Below are 19958 nucleotides of genomic sequence, written 5' to 3'. Positions count from 1 at the left end.
CTTGTTATTGTTTTCTTTCTATTAGGCTAGATATTGTTCTAAATGTAATCTCTGTGCCTGTGCACATGCATGCACGTTCAATTAGTCTACGCTAATGTTGATGTTATGCTGGTACAGTTCAACTGTCATTCAAACTGTACAATAGACTATCAGTTATCTTTTTTTGTCTTACAAACAATACCGTTTGGTGCCTGGGATTCTTCCTGAAGATGGCACGTAACAGAATGAATTTGTCTGTGTGTGTTATTGTATCATCCGTATCCCGTGAACTGTATCTCTCTTGATGGATTGGACATTATGCTGGATTTGAAGCAGAAGATGACTCAAGGGGAGCTGAATGGCAGTTTGATCATGACAACACTCCTCCCACAGGCTGTGCAAGTATTCCCTGAACTTTACATACTGTATCTTACTGTGTTTCTTTGTTAATGGCAATTTCATCATGAGCACCTCTCCCATCATTTGCTGATCACCAGTTCTCTTGGCTACAAATTGTTACACCAGATAGTGATTTAACTTGTTGAATCTAGGGTTGTTGTTTTTTTGTTTAAAAATAACGTTCCCAAAGTAAACGGGCTATTTTTCAGGACCAGAAAATAGAATATGCATATAATTGACAGCTTAGGATAGAAAACACTCTAAAGTTTCCAAAACTAAAGATATTGTCTGTGAGTATAACAGAACTGATATTGCAGGCAAAATAATGAGAAAAATCCAATCAGGAACGCAGCGGTTTCTAAATAAGAGTCCCTTCCTATGCTTCCCTATTGAGCAGTGAATGGGATATCAACGAGAACTTTTTCTATGGCTTCCTTAATGTGTCTAGTATCAGAAGACAGTTTCAGGCTTTTATTTTGAAAAATGAGCCTGAGCGACAACATTGCGTCAGTGTCCACCTGATGGCTCTGTGTATTTCTCACGCAAAAGACAGAGGTAGCCATTTTTCCACCCAGTCTTACTGAAAAAAGCTCTGTCCGAATGGATATTTGAAAAACACCTTGAGGATTGATTATAAACAACGTTTGCCATGTTTCTGTCGATATTATGGAGCTAATTTGGAAAAAAGTTTGGCGTTGTAGTGACTGCATTTTCTGGGGTTTTTTCATAGCCAAACGTGATGAACAAAACGGAGCTATTTCTCCTACACAAATAATCTTTTTGGAAAAAATAAACATTTGATATCTGAGTCTCGTCATTGAAAACATCCGAAGTTCTTCAAAGGTAAATGATTTTATTTGAATGCTTTTCTTGTTTTTGTGAAAATGTTGCCTGCTGAATGCTAGGCTTAATGCTATGCTAGGCTATCAATACTCTTGCACAAATGCTTGTGTAGCTTTGGTTGAAAAGCATATTTTGAAAATCTGAGATGACAGTGTTGTTAACAAAAGGCTAAGCTTGTGTTTCAATATATTTATTTCATTTCATTTGCGATTTTCATGAATAGGAAACGTTGCGTTATGGTAATGAGCTTGAGGCTATGATTACACTCCCGGATACGGGTTTGGAGTCGCAAGAAGTTAATCGACCTGGCGTGTCGGATTTCAAAAAAGCATACCAAGCGTTTATGTAAGGACATCTCTCTCAGCGGACAAAACATTACAAACAGCTAGCAGCCAAGTAAATTGGTCACGAAAGTCAGAAATGCAATAAAATGAATCGCTTACCTTTGATCTTCAGATGTTTGCACTCACGAGACTCCCAGTTACACAATAAATGTTCCTTTTGATTAAAGATTATTTTATATCCAATATACCTCTATTTGGTTGGCGCGTTATGTTCAGAAATCCACAGGCTCGAGTGGTCACGACCGGGCAGACAAATTCCAAATAGTATCCGTAAAGTTCGTAGAAACATGTCAAACGTTTTTTATAATCAATCCTCAGGTTGTTTTTACAATATATAATCGATAATATTTCAACCGGGCTGTAGCTTCTTCAATAGGAGAGAGAGAGAAAATGTCTGCTCCAAGCTGTTGCGCATGCAAAACGCTGCTGGCACATAGCCATCCAATGACGCGATGTGATCTTTCTCGCTCATTTTTACTAATAAAAGCCTGGAACTATGTCTAAAGACTGTCCACACCATGTGGAAGCCATATGAAAAGGAATCTGGTTGATATCCCTTTAAATGGAGCGAAGGCAGGCAATGGAACAGAGAGCTTTCAGAAAAAACAGCACTTCTGGGTTGGATTTTCCTCAGGTTTTCGCCTGCAATATCAGTTCTGTTATACTCGCAGACAATATTTTGACAGTTTTGGAAACTTTAGAGTTTTCTGTCCTAATCTGACAATTATATACATATTCTAGATTCTGGGCCTGAGAAATAGACCGTTTCATTTGGACACGTTTTTCATCCAAACATCAAAATACTGCCCCCTACACTCAACAGGTTAACCAATTGGGACTATTTTGTGTACGTCCATTACATGAAACCAAATAAAAGTCTATTTAAATGACAGGTACTAATGCAACAAAATAGGAAAAACATGAAGGGTGATGAATACTTTTGGCAAATCTTACCATGACCATCTTGTTGCTCCTCTCCTATAGGCAGAAACTATAACAGGAAGCTCCCGTGCTTATGGTCTAGCCAACACTGGTTAGAACAATCGGATTCCACGCTTCAAGATTGCTTCGATCACGTGGACTGGGATATGTTCCGGGTAGCCACAGATAATAGAGCGCGTTTATAAGGAAGTGTATAGGAGATGTTGTATCCATCGTGACTATTAAAACCTTCCCTAACCAGAAACTGTGGATTGATGGCAGCATCCGCGCAAAACTTAACACGTACTACTGCATTTAAACATGCCAAGGTGACTGGAAATATGGCTGAGTACAAACAGTGTAGTTATTCCCTCCGTAAGGCAATCGAACAAGCAAAGTGTCAGTATAGAGGCAAAGTAGAGTTGCAAATCAACGGCTCAAACACGAGACGTATGTGGCAGGGTCTACAGACAATCACCGATTACAAAAAGAAAACCAGCCCCTTCTTGCTTCCAGACAAATTAAACAAATTCTTTGCGCGCTTTGAGGACAATATAGTGCCACCGACGCGGACCGCTACCAAAGACTGTGGGCTCGCCTTCTCTGTGGCCGACGTGAGTAAAACGTTTAAACATGTTAACCCTCGCAAGGCTGCCAACCCAGATGGCTTCCCTAGCTGCGTCCTCAGAGCATGCACAGACCAGCTGGTTGGTGTATTTACGGACATATTCAATCAATCCCTATCCCAGTCTGCTGTCCCCACATGCTTCAAGATGGCCACCATTGTGGAAAGCTAAGGTAACTGAACTAAATGACTATCGCCCTGTAGCACTCACTACTTTTATCATGAAGTGCTTGAGAGACTAGTCAAGGATCATATCACCTCCACCCTAGACCCACTTCAATTTGCTTACCAAACTCATCATTAAGCTTGAGACCCTGGGTCTCGACCCCGGCCTGTGCAACTGGGTCTTGGACTTCCTGACAAGCCGCTCCCAGGTGGTGAAGGTAGGAAACACTCCACTCCGCTGATCCTCAACACTGAGGTGTGTTCTCAGCCCTCTCCTGTACTCCTGTTCATGGTCCACGCACACAGACAGTGTGGTGAAGAAGGCTGAAAAAATGTGTCTTGTCACCGAAAACCCTCACTAACTTTTACATGTGCACAATTGAGAGCATCCTGTTGGGCTGTATCCTCGCCTGGTACGGCAACTGCACCACCCACAAACGCAAGGCTCTCTAGAGGGTCTGCATAGCGCATCACCGGGGGCAAACTACCTGCCCTCCAGGACACCTACAACACCCTCCAGGACACCAACAAGGCAAAAAAGATCATCAAGGACAATAACCACCCGAGCCACTACTTGTTCACCCTGCTTCCATCAAGAAAGCGAGGTCAGTACAGGTGGAAAAAGCTGGAACAGAGAGATTGAAAAGCAGCTTCTATCTCAAGGCAGACAGATTGTTGAACAGCCACCACTAGCACAGAGAGGTGGTTGCCTACCTACAGACTTGATATCCTTGGCCACTTTAATAAATGGAACACCTGTCACTTTAAAACATCTTAGGGGTGCAATCCCTTTAACGGGATCGATATGGCAACAGCCAGTGAAAGTGCAGGGCGCCAAATTCAAAACAGAAATCTCAGAATTAAAATTCCTCAAACATACATGTATCTTATTCCGTTTTAAAGGTAATCTTGTTGTTAATCCCACCACAGTGTCCGATTTCAAATAGGCTTTACAGCGAAAGCACCACAAACGATTATGTTAGGTCACCACCAACTCACAGAATAATTCAGCCATTTTTCCAGCCAAAGAGAGGAGTCACAAAATTGCACAAATAGAGAACAATTCATCACTAACCTTTGATCTTCATCAGATGACACTCATAGGACTTCATGTTACACAATACATGTATGTTTTGATAAAGGTCATATTTATATATTTTTAAATCTGTGTACATTGGTGCGTTATGTTCACTGTTGTAGTCAACAGAAATCAGAAATCACATTATAAATATTCCTTTACCTTTGACGATCTTCATCAGAATGTACTCCCAGCAATTCTAGTTCCACAATAAATGCTTGATTTGTTCGATAATGTCCATTATTTATGTCCAAGTAGCTACTTTTGTTAGCGCGTTTAGTACACAAATCCAAACGCTCGTGCAGGTCCATCCGAACGTCGGATGAAAACTTCAAAAGTTATATTACAGGTCGAAGAAACTTGTCAAACTAAGTATAGAATCAATCTTTAGGATGTTGTTATCATAAATCTTCAAAAAAGTTCCAACCGGAGAATTCCTATGTCTGTAGAGAAGCCATGGAACGCAGGTCGCTATCATGTGAAATGCGCGTGACCAGGACCTGGCTCTCTGCCAGACCACTGACTCAAAGAGCTCCCATCCGGCTCCACAACACAGTAGAAGCCTCATTCAAGTTTCTAAAGACGATTGACATCTAGTGGAAGCCCTAGGAAGTGCAACTTTATCCATATCCCATTGTGTATTCAATAGGGGCTTGGTTGAAAATCGACTAACCTCAGATTTTCCACTTCCTGTTTGGATTTCTTCTCGGGTTTTTGCCTGCCATATGAGTTCTGTTATACTCACAGACATCATTCAAACAGTTTTAGAAACTTCAGAGTGTTTTCTATCCAATACTTTCATCCAAGCTAATACTGCCCCTGCAGCCATAAGAAGCTAAATTAATAATGCCACTAAGAATGTTTACACACCGTATCTCGCATTACTCATTACATACAGTTGAAGTCAGAAGTTTACATACACTTAGGTTGGAGTCATTGAAACTCGTTTTTCAACAACTCCACAAGTTTCTTGTTAAACTATAGTTTTGGCAAGTCGGTTAGGACATCTACTTTGTGCATGACACAAGTCATTTTTCCAACAATTGTGATACAGTGAATTATATGTGAAATAATCTGTCTGTAAACAATTCAAGTGGGTCAGAAGTTTACATACACTAAGTTGACTGTGCCTTTAAACAGCTTGGGAAATTCCAGAAAATTATGTCATGGCTTTAGAAGCTTCTGATAGGCTAATTGACATAATTTGAGACAATTGGAGGTGTACCTGTGGATGTATTTCAAGGCCTACCTTCAAACTCAGTGCCTCTTTGCTTGACATCATGGTAAAATCAAAAGAAATCACCCAAGACCTCAGAAAAACAATTGTAGACCTCCACAAGTCTGGTTCATCCTTGGGAGCAATTTCTAAACACCCGAAGTTACCACGTTCATCTGTACAAACAATAGTACTCAAGTATAAACACCATGGGACCACGCAGACGTCATACCGCTCAGGAAGGAGACGCATTCTGTCTCCTAGAGATGAGCGTACTTTGGTGTGAAAAGTGAAAATCAATCCCAGAACAACAGCAAAGGACCTTGTGAAGATGCTGGAGGAAACAGGTACAAAAGTATCTATATCCACAGTAAAACGAGTTCTGTATTGACATAACCTGAAAGGCCGCTCAGCAAGGAAGAAGACACTGCTCCAAAACCGCCATAAAAAAATATGTTGGCAGAACTGAATAAGCGTGTGCGAGCAAGGAGACCTACAAACCTGACTCAGTTACACCAGCTCTGTCAGGAGGGATGGGCCAAAATTCACCCAACTTATTGTGGGACGCTTGTGGATGGCTACCCAAAACGGTTGACCCAAGTTAAACAATTTAAAGGCAATGCTACCAAATACTAATTGAGTGTATGTAAACTTCTGAGCCACTGATGAAAGAAACAAAAGCTGAAATAAATAACTACTATTATTCTGACATTTCACATTCTTAAAATAAAGTGGTGATCCTAACTGAGATTAAAAGATTAAATGTCAGGAATTGTGAAAAACTGAGTTTAAGTGTATTTGGATAAGGTGTTTGTAAACTTCCGACTTCAACTGTATGTATATAATGTATACTGTATCCTTCAATATCTATTCTTTACTATCTATTGCATCTTAGCCGCTCTGTCACTGCTCATCCATATATTTTATACTTAAATATTCTTATCACATCCCTTTACTAGATTGTGTGTATTAGGTTTTGTTATGGAATTTGTTAGATATTAGGTTTTGTTGTGGAATTGTTAGATATTACCTGTTAGATACTGCTCCACTGTCAGATCTAGAAGCATAAGCATTTCGCTACAATTGCAATAACATCTGCTAACCATGTGTATTTGACCAATAACATTGGATTTGATTTAAGATTAAGTAAAACATTAACCAAAACATGAGCAAAGTAGAGTTGTGTGAACTTTCTGCATATGGCTAGACTGAAACATGTTTTATCAAATTGGAGAGCCAAGGTGAAACGGTAACAAGTGCACCTTAACCTGTTACGCTGTAAGTAATGGTATGTGCAATGAAACTAGCTAGACCCATTCAGGCTGTAACCATCCAGGTAGAAACTAATATTGCATAGCATTAACATTACAATCAGGTCAACACAGATAAACCGACACGAAAAAGTGTTGGGACCAGCACCGCTGTGGAAAATAGGAATGTAGGCTACTGCGTTACTAACGTTAGCTAGAGAGCTAAGTATGGCCACATGACTTACTCAAAACCTTTTTTTTGTAGCATTTCTCCTGCCGTGTTCGCTAACTGAATTAAATGCCTGGTATTGTCATCAGCCTGTAACAATTTGAACACAAGCCATGGTATTTACAACAAGTAGCAAGCCAAAGTTAAATATGAAGTTGTCACTCAACAGCAAGCAAGTAACCCTGTAGCTAACGTAACTGTTCAAACAGTTATTACTTCCAGTCCTACTATAGCACGTACTGTAGCTAGCTAGCTAGAGGCATGGCAGGCAGCAGGCTGCAGATCTCTTTTCAATGATGTAACATTACGATAAAGTTGTGATCATTTTAAGGAAAACAAAAACGACTTACATTTGAACACCACCGCAGAAGATTCGCTTTTTGCCATCTTTCAAGTTGTTTTGTTATTTACTTGAAGAGATCTAGGCATTTAAAATATGCTTGATTTTTCAAAATGTCACATACTATTAAACCATTTTTTTTTCTCAAATACTCGAACAGAACATAATTTAGGATGCAAGTATGGGTATTTGGACACTGACAGTGTGTGAGAGAAGGATAGGAGGAGAGAAGCAAATGATTTGATTTGGTTAAATCCTCCGTTAACAGTCGAAGGCTATGTGGTCTCACAAAATACTATTACCGGCAATCAATTTAAGTTAGAACCCTTCCCACGGAAACTAATTAGGGGATATAATTTGCCTTTTTGATTCCAAGCACAGCCAACCAGAGAGGGGGTCCAATCTACATTGTGCAGAATGGAACGGGTGAAAACATCAGGTGTTGTTGGAAGCAAAGTAACCACGCTTATTGATCCATCAATTTAGACAGCACAGAAGAAGAGAGACTGAGCAGGAAATAATGCTGTATTAATGAATGTGGTATTTCATACATGGGAAAACAACAAGAAATGGAAGGATCCCACAGTAGCCATTTTGAATCAGCCAGTCAAAAAGGGTACTTTGGAGATAATCATTTTTATGTTGAATAAATTAATGTGATTTTTATTTTTTTCAGAATCTAGACATACTCAATATTTTAAAGCCCACTATAAGGAGTATAATGACACCATTATGTTCTGATCTGTATCATTCTTCACCATTTTCAAAAAATGTAAATGTAAAAAGACTGTCAAACATCCTTCCTCTCAATTAAGTTTCTCTGAGAATTGGCGGAATAATCAGATATCAAAAGTCTTTTTTAGGGCACGCTGTGATGGAATCGCGCTACGTATACACAGGCCTTGCTCATTAGGAAGGCTTTATGATCTGATTGTATCAGTGTATCAAGTGCAGTTGTTCACAGCCAAATGCTGATATTTTGCCCAATTATTGCCAAATGCTCTAATTTGTCATAAGACCAATAATGGCAAACGATTAGAATTGGGCTGCCTGTGTAAATGCAGCCATATAGGCCTACACTCAGAAGATTGGCTTTAGGGCCTTATGTTGTATTGACATGATAGAGCTCAATTTTAAATCCCTAAGAAATTATACCTTCTAACCACCCACTGTCTGTGTTCAGTAGATTAGAAACAGTTTGGCATTTAAGTACATCTATGTTCAAGAAGCTAAATCAAATATCCTTTACATGTAAACTGCATCATCTTTTGCCATTCAATGCTACAAGCTACTCACCAGTACCAATAAGTGATGTGGTCACAGGATGTGACTGACACATTACTGAGTCAGAAGAGCAGCAACTAGAGCAGAAATATGCAGGTCGCCATTTCAATCAGTAGATGGCAGCAACTGAATGCTTCTGAGATATTCCCACCACTACCATCAACAGCTAACTACCATCCACAGCTACAGCAGCCCACCTCGACCTTCACGAGCAACAAAGAGCCATCACTGACATCAGTAATAGTAGAGCAGTGACAACGCACGCACGAGCGTGCACGCACACACACACACACTCAGAGCAACATACAGTACAGTACTAGGTGGAGCTCAGAACTTTCTTACACCACATGTCCACATTCCCAAGACATTGTCTCATGTCAACAAACAGCACATGTCACGCACCGAAACGTCTGGTCGGCCTAATAAAGAGTGTCACACCGCATTCCTGCCCCCTTTGACGCTGCCCTTCACTCGGGATGGAATCAGGTGCCAGTCAAGCATTTCAGCCATCTTGGATTGTGGCGGTGGCAGCCGCTGCCGCTCCTCTGGGACCCCAGATGGGACTGTATCATGTATGCGCTGCTCGGCAAAGGCGGGATATCAACTTCCCTTAATCCATTTGGTGTTGCGTGTGGGGAAATGGGATGTCAAGTGTGTTTGTCACATTAATGGGAAACATGTGCAATTGTGACAGACAGGAGGTCTCTATAGTGCGCTCCACTGGCTCGCGCACACACACAAACATACACACACACACACACACACACACACACACACACACACAAATACACAGATAGAGGGAGCGAGGGAGGGAGGAAAGAGAGGAAGAAAAGAGGTGGGGAAAGGCATTCCAGCTAAGAAAGCATCCAATATTGGCCAATACAAATCAAAACCACAAAAGAAGCCAAGAAAACCCTCCCTTAATCTTCTTCTCATCCCAGCTGCATTTCTTGGATGGAATCTGTCGGCTTTCTTTGAGTACTGAAATAATGATATAAATGCTTCATAAATAATCCTGGCAATCCCAGTTTGACACTCTCATAGATCGCTATGTTATTGTTGCAAATGTATGTTTGATTTTTTAAATGCATTTTATTGTCTGCATGACATCATCTTACAAATAAACTGTAGTCTCTCGCACTCTCTCTCAAACACGCACACACACGTGCACACACACACACAATTCAATAAAAACAACCTGTTCGTTAGTCTTACAGCACGTTGTGGGGTGGGTGATGTTGAAAGTATCTATCTAGGGCTGGGTGGTAGAGAGGTAGGTGTGTGTGTGTGTGTGTGTGTGTGTGTGTGTGTGTGTGTGTGTGAGTGAGAGAGAGAGGAGAGGTAAAAGGGAGGTACATTACTGTATCATCTCTGCTAGCAAAGAGGGAGTTCCCACATGAATACTTCACTCCCATCCTCCCACTGCGCATGCAGCATGTACACTATGACACTATGACAGCACCCCACAGATACAATGGAAAGAAATGAGATTTGTTTGTTATTTGTTATTTTATTCAGATCCACATTAGCTGTTGCTATTGCAGCAGCTACTCTTCCTGGGGTCCACGCAAAACATAAAACATGACCTAATATACAATATTAACAGACAAGAACATCTCAAGGACAGAACTTAATACATTTTAAATAAGAAAATATATCTTACCTGTACTGACAAAACACTAAGAAAACAGAGACCTATGCTCTAGGCCTGCACTTAGTAGCATCTATCAATTAGATGTCTTCTTTTGAAGGCCTTTCATTGAAAACGTTCAAAAGAGAGATCAAAATAAAGTGGGGATTACTTGGTCTCTCATGGCTGGATGGCACAGCTGGATCTGTTGGCTCACATTCACATTCACACAGGGAACTGCATGAATAGGGTGGAATGTAGCCTAGCGGTTAGAGTATTGGGCCAGTAACAACAACGGTTGCTAGTTTGAATCCCAGAGCTGACAAGGCTGACAAATCAGTTGATGTACCCTTGAGCAAGGCACTTAACCCTAATTGCTCCAGGGTCGCCGTTGATAATGGCTGACCCTGGCTGTGACCCCACTCTCTGAGGGTGTGTCAGGGGGAGTTGGAATTTGCTAAATAACTAACAGGACAAATATAAACACCAACCAACCAATTTTATTATTATTACTACTACTACACACTATTGGTGTACGTTGAGCCCAACTGACAGTTAAGCAACAGGGTCAAACATCTTGTGTGTGTGTGGGGTGAGTGGAGGGGTGTGAGTGTGTGGGGGGGTTTAGTGTGTGTGTGTGTAATACTACAATTGAGGCCAGAGCAAAAACAACTGAGTAATGATGTGTTTCATCATGTACTGTACAACCAAAATGGCATCCTGAGGCTAGGGGTCAGAGGTTAACATGGATGGAATTCCAGGGTATCCATCATGGAAACAGCGGTCATATCTTTAACCGCGTTATGCTTTATTATGGCCCTAGACTTCTCACTCCTTTTGGAACTGACCCACTCTTTGAAGTTGAATTGTCTATGTACGTATGTCTCTATACATCCTCCATCGCTCCGCCTCGCTCTCTCGATTCCTCAGCTGTTTTTGCTCTCCCTCTCTGTCTCCCCTCTCTCATCGATGGACAGAGTTAATCAGGCAATTAAGATCTAATTAAAAGAGACTGCAGAGAGACGTAAGGGCTCTGACAGCTTGTTGTGGCTAGAATAGTGGTGTGTATGTGTGTTTGTATAATGTCTTGGCCGCGCGCACACACACACACACACACACAAAACCCACCACACACTCACACCCCTTCACTCACCCCACACATACACAAGATGCTTGACCGTGTTGCATGGCTGTCAGTTGGGCTCAGCATACACCAATAGCGTGTAGCAGTAGTAATAATAATAATAACACATAAACACACGAACATACAATTGTTATTCTCAATAAACAGAGGTGTGGGCGATAGAGAGCATAGGTGACAAACAAAACAATGAAAGTAACAAAATAAACTTCTTACTGTTTGAAACAAACTCATATAATACACTGCTGTTGCCTCTTGACCAAAGGCTATTTGTCAAACCTGGCACATCAACAGAGATCTCTGCTTGAGTCAATGCAATCCCTCCGCCGGGCGAATTCTACAATCTAAAGCAGCTTGACAGGAAAAATAGAACAACACCTGATTTAATCTCGGAGACCCTTGTCTCCAGAGAGCAATTTCACAACAGGCAAGAGAGAGAGGGGGCTTCGAATCCAAATGAATAAGAAGACATGACAGCGCGCAAAGAGAGAAGGCCACGAAGACAGCATCATGCTCCCGTCGCTCTTGTCACTCTTATCGCTCTTTTCACTTTCGTGGCTCTTGCATTGCCTAGCCATGCTTCGTCCAGAGTGGCTCACCATGTTGTTGCTATCAAGCCGACAGGTAGGTATCAATAGCCAAGTAGGGTTTGGAAGCTATAGTGAACTTAGATTGGTCAATCATGCTGAGTATTTGCATAACGTTCAGCTCACACCCTTTTCACGATCCCTTGCCCATGCTCGCATTGTCCAATGGTCTCCTGCCCACTTCGCTTCTTCAATTGAAAATTAGTGGCTTCCGTTGTTTCATCGCCCAACATTGTACGCAGTTAACACAGGCTGTTATCGCTCTCGTCGCTCTTGATACTCTCATCGCTCTCGTCACTCCCAGACCCTGGGCATCGGATACGGGCAGTTGCGTTTCACATAGTAGGAGAGGATAGGGGGAGGAGGAGTGAGGAGAAGAGGACCTGCTAAAATGGACCCAGCTGTTCTAGTCCAACTCACTTCCTGTTTACATGGGGTAATCCTACTCTGACTTCTTTCAATAAGTAGGGGATTAATTAGCAAGAGATAAAAATGACAAAAAAAATATTGTTTAGCTGGCCAAGGGGAGGAAGACTGTTTGGCATCTGTGGATCTAGGTAAAGCTCTCTGTTAGCTTATTGCAACTGGCTATGGGTTGTGGCTATGGTACACCTGCAACGTGGTATATGTAGTTGTTCATGTGCACGTACACATACAGAGTTTGTATCTTTCATGTGGGAGAGCATACAGGGAGTCGCCCCTGGAGATATACTGGGAACTTTGTCACAAATGGCACCCTATTCCCTATGTAATACACTACTTTTGACCAAGTCCTATGGGCCCTGGTCAAATGTAGTGCACTACATAGGGAATAGGGTGCCATTTGCAACACAAACTTGCTGTCTCCTCACTGTTTCTCCTCGGGGCAAATCAGCCTCCAATTCATTCATGTGTTGGGAGAGAAGGAGAAGAGTGTCAACCTGTATGCCAGGTGGAAAGCCTATGTTTCCCAGCACGCTCATGGCTTCTGAGTAGGCAGAGTAGGCCAGCAGGCCCGGTTGTAATATGGAGAATAAAAGCAGACCAGCAGGCCTGGTTGTTCCCCTTGGCATACTCCCGGATTAGAGCGGTAGTCCTGGACAGACTTGGGATGGGAGTGAAGGAGGGAAGGATTCAATGTACAGTAGAAAGCGAAGGAGGGAGAGACAAATTGGGAGGGAGGAAGGGAGAGAGAGAGGGAGGGGGAGCGATCTCACGGGATATGTCATTTCTCCTCCTTCTTTGTCTCTTGTTTTATTCATCCTTTATTCTCTTGCAAGTAGCTGTCTGGTTTTCTCTGTCGGTTTCGCTCTTGCCAACAACACACATCAACAGTAGACATGTGCACTGAAACAAGAACACTAATAAACACATACACGGTAAAACAAACATGGTAACACACACACACACACACACTCACACACAAATACCAATCTCTTATACATAGTAATAAGGGAGCTCCTTCAAGCCCAAAGCACACAATCAGTATAGGTGGAAGGTGTCCAAAATAATATTTACCCTTGATTTAGAGGCCATTTAAGATGCATTAGCTCCTTAGTAATTATGAGAAACTCAATTATAACAATCCTCTGAAGACTAGAACCAAACTGGAGGGCTTAGGTTTTTAAGCAATGGTGTTACAAAACCAATAACTACCCTACTGAGTTTTTGTGCACTCATGTGGTGGATTGCAATAAACAGGCAGAACCTGAAGCTAGCTCAAAAAAAATGTTACCTCCTCTGAAAATCTGTCAAGTTTTTAGGCCATATCGTCACGGCAGAGGGCATTGCAACCGACCCAGGAAAAGTGTCTGCAATCAACGACATCACAGCAGCTGACCTGATGGAAAATGGCCTAAAACCTTGACAGATTTTCTGAGGTAACATTTTTTTTGAGCTAGCTTCAGGTTGTGTTCCTTAAGGCGGGAGAACACCATTTCAAGACGGTCCAGGGCTTCCTGCTCACTCTTCCCGAAAACCAGGAGATCATCCAAGTAGCACAGGAGGGACAAGTAGTTCTGATCGCCGAAGATCGAGGTCATCATTCTGGCGAATGTTGCTGGGCTGTTACATAACCCCTGAGCCATTCTGTTGTACTCAAATGAACCTGTGGGTGTTGTGCACGCTGTGTAATTGCGGTCAGCTTCATGTATGGGGATGTTGTAGAATCCCGAAGTCAAATCCATAGTACTGAAGAAGCAGTTCCCTCCAAAATCAGCGAGAGCATCGGCTTGATGGGGCAATGGGTATGCATCTTTACGGTGTCCTTTGGTTCAACCATCTGAAATCACTTCCAAACCAGGACAAGGGGGAGGCCCACTCACTACTGGACTTTCGGATGATTCCCCACTCCTCCATTACCTCCAACGTCTGCTTCAGTTTCTGGTAGTCGGATGGAGAGACCCTCCTGTACGGCAGGCTGAAAGGCTTTTCATCTTTGAGTCGGATACGGTGGATGACGTTCTTTGCTTCTCCACAGTCAAGTCGGTCCCTGGAGAAGATGCCTTCATACTGAGCAATAAGGCCCACTAGTTTTCCTTTCCACATATCAGACACTTCACAGGACTCTGTCATCTTCTGTTAAGCCCAACTCTTCCAACTTTTGTAGATACTCCTTTGTCCCTTTTCCACTAACTGAACATTCTTTCCCAGCTTGGGTGACATTCTGAAGAGCAGACTGGACCTTACTGGGGTTCTCAGCATGGCTGGAATAGAGCTCTAGGTCTTCTAGGGCTAGGCATGGGTGAACATCAGCCAACTTGGAGAACAATAGGGTGGTCCAACATGTTGATCCCTTTCATGGGGACCCACTTGTCACCCCTCAAAGGACATACAGTGCGTCCTACTAGTACACTTCTTGGTGCAGATCGTGCTGTAGTGGCCTCTATGACTACAGTACTAGCAACTGATAGCGGCACCTTTTCTTTCAGTTTTCCCCAGACCAAATGTTCATGTTGAGACATGAGAGTCACACTCTGCTTGAGCATTACAGTTCCCACTTTGTCTGGTATTTTGTCACCGTGCCAGCGGTTCACGTTGGCTAGCATGCTGAGTAAAAGTCCATGTGAATCTCCTTTGGCAGGTTTGGAGAGGCTGTCCCAATACCACTTTGTTTTCTTAACCCGTTGCATTATGTGTTTTATGGCGTTCGATCCAACTATCATATTGTCTGTCTGTCCAGGTACAACTAAAACAGACACTGCCATCTTGCAATCTAAAAGATCAATGTTCAAGTCATATTCATACTTAGGCTGTGCCTGGTTGCCCCCGCAGCCTACAAGAACTACTTGAGTTGGCTTTCTAGACTCATTACATTACATCTCAGAAGTGTGTCTTCAGCTGACTCACTCAACGAACAGGTCATAGACCCACTATCTATCAGAGCTTGAAGTTCTACAATTTCTTGCACCATTACTGGATCATAGAAAAGACTGTCAATACTCTCTATTTTCGGATAAATCGCCTCGGTTTTCATTGTGTTTCCAGTCCTTATATCCGTGATGTTCTGCGGGGGTGTAACATGTTCGCCCACACTGCCCCCCTCTTGGAGTGAGCATGTTAGTTTAGCGGGCCCAGGGGGAGCCTCGGCAGTTGCCTCTCCAACTTGTTTTCTTGCTGGACATTCAAAGCCTCTGTGGCCTGTCCTGTGACACTTGAAGCATAAGCCCTCCTTAAGGCAGTGTGACTGAGTTGAATGGTCTGAGGCCTTACAAATTCTACAGGGACCAGCAGCTGTATTAGTTTGTGGCGTTCTGGCCGAAGTTCTCCTTTGATTCTGTTCCTGGGTTGACAGGAGCTTTTCCAGGAGAGAAATCACTTTGTTCAATGGAGCCTGATCACTGTTAGTGGGCGTGGCTGAATTATCTTGACCGACTGCTTCTGGTTGAGTCATACATCAAGCATTGGGGGTCATCACAACTTCTACCTTGGCAGTACTTTGCGCCCTGTGTCTGGCTGACTGTTTGTCTCTGTGATGGCTGTCAATCATTGCCTGCAAATCTCCCAACGGTCCAATTTTCAATAGGCATGCACCTAAGAGTGGCATGCAGTGCTGGATCAGGGCAGTGCTTAACAAACATCATGGTCACCTCATGACCTGGATCATCCACTCTTTTTCCCTGTCTTTGCAAGCATTCATTGGCAAGGTCAATTGCTTTGTTCAGTCTAACCCAATAATCCAAGCAGCTCTCCGACTGTCTTGGAAAGGTTTCATAGAAGTATCCTAATGCAATTGTGGATGAGATTGCTTCTCCAAAGTGCTGCCTCAAGATATTGTATATGGCTTCAGGGTCTCTGCTTATGTTAACGAGAGGGTTTCCACGGAGCCCAATTCTGACTATGTCTTTAGCCCGCCCCAAATGTCTATCCTGTATCTCTTGCCCCTGTTCTGATATACTGCATCCCTTCTTTTTCAAGTAAGCTTGCATAAGTTCTTGCCATTCAGTCACTGTGCACCGGTCTGTGCGATCACCCCGGAAGTGGGGTGGTTCTCTGACGTCTGACTTCAGAATTAGGTTGACCTTTGACCAATCAGGTATTTCAACTATTGGTTGGGGAGGGGGAGTGCTTGCACCAGCCCCTGCTAGACTAGCGGCAATTGATTTCCTATTTCACTGCCCAGTTGTTTGACTAACTCTGCTATGGCTTGCAATTGGGTTCGGTTTTCATTTTCACCCCCTACTAGGCTTTCTGGGACTCTTCACTGTTATCCTTACCTGATTGGCTACTGCTAACATGCTCTGGTTGGCTACTGATAACACTTGGCACTCTAGTATCGACTGCTGGGTATCTAAGAGGACTGGCTCTAGCACTATGTTCCACCATACTGGCCAACTGAGCCCCCCGCCCCACCCCAGTGGCAATACCTTGTGGACCTCTCACAGTAACACCAACCGGAGTAACATGTACATTGTTATCACCAACACCTGATATGTCTTCTCTCTCCTGTTCTGTAATCTCATACAACTGAGGTGTACGCAACATATTGTCCAAAGTTCACCTTGCCCTCAAATGTTCTAAACGTGTGATGTTGATCCAGTTCTGTGTAGGGGTCCCCCGGCGATCTGCTGCAGCTGATCTGTTGATCCGCTTCTTTTTTCACCCCCCTTTTGACCTCCTCCTTTTTCCGCAGCAACCAGTGATCCGGTGTCAACAGCATCAACGTAACAGTCTCTGACCAAGAAATGAAGAGCGACACCACGGCTGTCTTTTAGGCTTTTATGTTGATCTGCAATAAATCAAATCAAATCAAATCAAATCAAATCAAATTTATTTATATAGCCCTTCGTACATCAGCTGATATCTCAAAGTGCTGTACAGAAACCCAGCCTAAAACCCCAAACAGCAAGCAATGCAGGTGTAGAAGCACGTAGTATCACAATAGTATTGTGAAAAGACAGGACAGGAACACATCAGTCTCCAACTCACCGGCTGACAAGTTGTTCTTTCTCTCTCAGTGTTTTCTTAGACTCACACTCATACAAAAAGCCATAATGTATACTATAAAATAATAACCAGTCCCTAATAGAAGGAATGTATCATCTTAATTATTAGACAATAGAACCATACCTGCAATAGTATTGTGAAAAGACAGGACAGGAAAACATCAGTCTCCAATGCATCATCTGACAAGTTGTTCTACACAGGAGTATGAAGAAAGGTAAAACACATATCCTGTCTCACATCTCCAATACATTGCTAGGTGCTTTCAGTGTTGACAGTACCAAAATACAACAACTCATGTACAAAAACACTGCAACATAAACAACATAAAGTTACAACGTGAAATCGCCTCTATTCCATTTAGACCGTAGAGGACCAAACTACATCTCCCATAATGCAACGCCAGCACCAGCCGGCAGCTCAGCTAACCGTCTGCATCACAAAACGGCATGCTAGCTAGCAACAGCAGCACTTTTAGCACTCTGTAAACTATATTAATAACAACAATAAAACTCTGAAGGTTACATGATTCAATAGTCTCACACTCCCTTATAACAATATATACAATATATACAGCATTAACTTTGGGATATTTCACGTTATGGACTTCTACAAAGGAGTAATCTGCAACACATACCTTTCTCTCTGTGTTTTGGGCTCCAGGAGAACGGGAGCAACGGGTAGTACCAGGGTGTTAGTAGGTGACGCAAGCACCCAGATGAAATAAAATACATTTAATGAAACAAAACCCGAAGATGTTAACATCATTCAGCTACTGTAGTTCCCTACCTAACTTCAACAGGCAGCACCAGTAGCGCAACAATTAAAAATAGACACCAAAAGTAAAGTTCCTGGTGATCATAGCGATCTGACTCCCCCCTTCTGTCTGAACTTGGAATATTCCTGTTTGCGGGCTTTGTTCACTGACCCTCAACCTGGTTGTTCTGTTCTGCATTGTGTACTATTCTAATAATTTGAAATTTGATGGAATAACCATTTTAACTCTACTACATTTAACCACATTCACTATTCAGACTTGAGATAAGTTGACTTAATATGGATTTACAGGGATAGTTCAGGATTTTGGCAATTAACCCCTTCTATCTACTTTCCACAAGTCCTATGAACTCGTGGATTCCATTTTTGTCTCTGTGTGTAGTTTAAAGGAAGTTGCTAAATAGCGTCAGCGCAATTGCTAACCATGGAAATAGATAGCATATTAGCTGTCCCTACAGACTTCAAGTAATTGCTCTAATGCTAGTTATCATTGGTCCGCGAAACTACCTCTAACTTCCTTCATACTGGATGCAGAGACATAACAATGGTATCCACGAGTTCATCTGACTCTGGGGAAGTAGATACATCCTATACTATCCTTTAAGTCAATAAAGCATAAAAAAATGAATCTCAAGTCTGACTATGCAGAGTGTAAAACCACAGAGATTGGGATATATAGTCCAGAAGGGGTGGCGGTGTTTTCTAACCTGGCAGCAGAAGGCATGTGTGGCATTTGCCTGCTTTCGCGTGGGCGCCCGTGGGTCATATTGCTGTGCCCTCCCCACACTCTAGGCCTGATGGTGACCAGGAATGGTGCTGGCTGTCCCCCTACCGCTGGTGACGTCATCCCCCGGGACCATACTAGCAGAGCAACAGGGGAGAGAGAGAGAGAGAGAGAGAGAGAGAGAGAGAATGAGAGTGCCTGCAAAGGAAGGCAGAGGGAGCCATTGGGCTTTGGTATAGCCTTAACTTGGCAGTCATAAGCCATTGGAGTAGACCATGTAATCTTTATTTAACTAGGCAAGTCAGTTAAGAACAAATTATTATTTACAATGATGGCCTACCCCGGCCAAACCCGGACAACGCTGGGCCAATTTTGTGCCGCCCTAACACAGCCAGATGTGATGCAGCCTGGATTCAAACCAGGGACTGTAGTGACATCTCTTGTACTGAGATGCAATGCCTTAGACCGCTGCACTACTCGGGAGCCCATAATTGAAACCTAAAATGCTTTACAGTCAAGGAGAGATGACCTTAACTCAAAACTCTTGTGTCATGAGAGTACCAGGATCCCAAAACCAAAATTGGGCGGATACCTAGAAAATTGTTTATGTATGGTGCCAGAGAATCAACAATCAAAACTGTTTGCTTGCCTCATTGGTTACATCTCAGCATTAACACCATGGAGTGTAAACCAATGAGAGTGGTAGGGGTTAGCATGCTGTATATTTATACCATCCCCTTAATTTGCCCCATGTGACTTGCTCCTCAGTGAATTGAGGCATGTCACTGAACTGTAGCATCATGTAGACAGACAAAAGTTTACATGTATCTCCATTCAGGTCTGTGATCCTCAGCACCTTGGGAATAGCTAATTGAGTTGATGAAGGTTGGAAGATTGGCTGAGGAAGATGGCTGACAAAGTGTCTCTTTGTCATGATGGCCCATGTGTGTGTGTGTCTGTCTGTGTGTGTGTCTGTGTGCGTGCGTGCATGTCTGTGTGTGTGCG

At 42.7% G+C, this 19958-nt stretch overlaps 1 long non-coding RNA gene across 1 annotated transcript; it reads right to left on the bottom strand.

The window, feature by feature from the left end:
- Positions 1-10179: 10179 nt before the first annotated feature.
- Positions 10180-18504, bottom strand: LOC112256462. The gene is made up of 3 exons (XR_002954415.2): positions 18090-18504; positions 17579-17647; positions 10180-17237 (listed from the first exon to the last, which is right to left on the bottom strand). It is a non-coding gene; the product is annotated as an uncharacterized LOC112256462 (long non-coding RNA).
- Between the last annotated feature and the right edge of the window lie 1454 nt (positions 18505-19958).

This window comes from Oncorhynchus tshawytscha, linkage group LG08, assembly GCF_018296145.1.
Source record: "Oncorhynchus tshawytscha isolate Ot180627B linkage group LG08, Otsh_v2.0, whole genome shotgun sequence".
NCBI lineage: Eukaryota > Metazoa > Chordata > Actinopteri > Salmoniformes > Salmonidae > Oncorhynchus > Oncorhynchus tshawytscha.
Note: the sequence above shows the minus strand (reverse complement) of the source record. Positions and strands in the feature narration are given on the sequence as shown.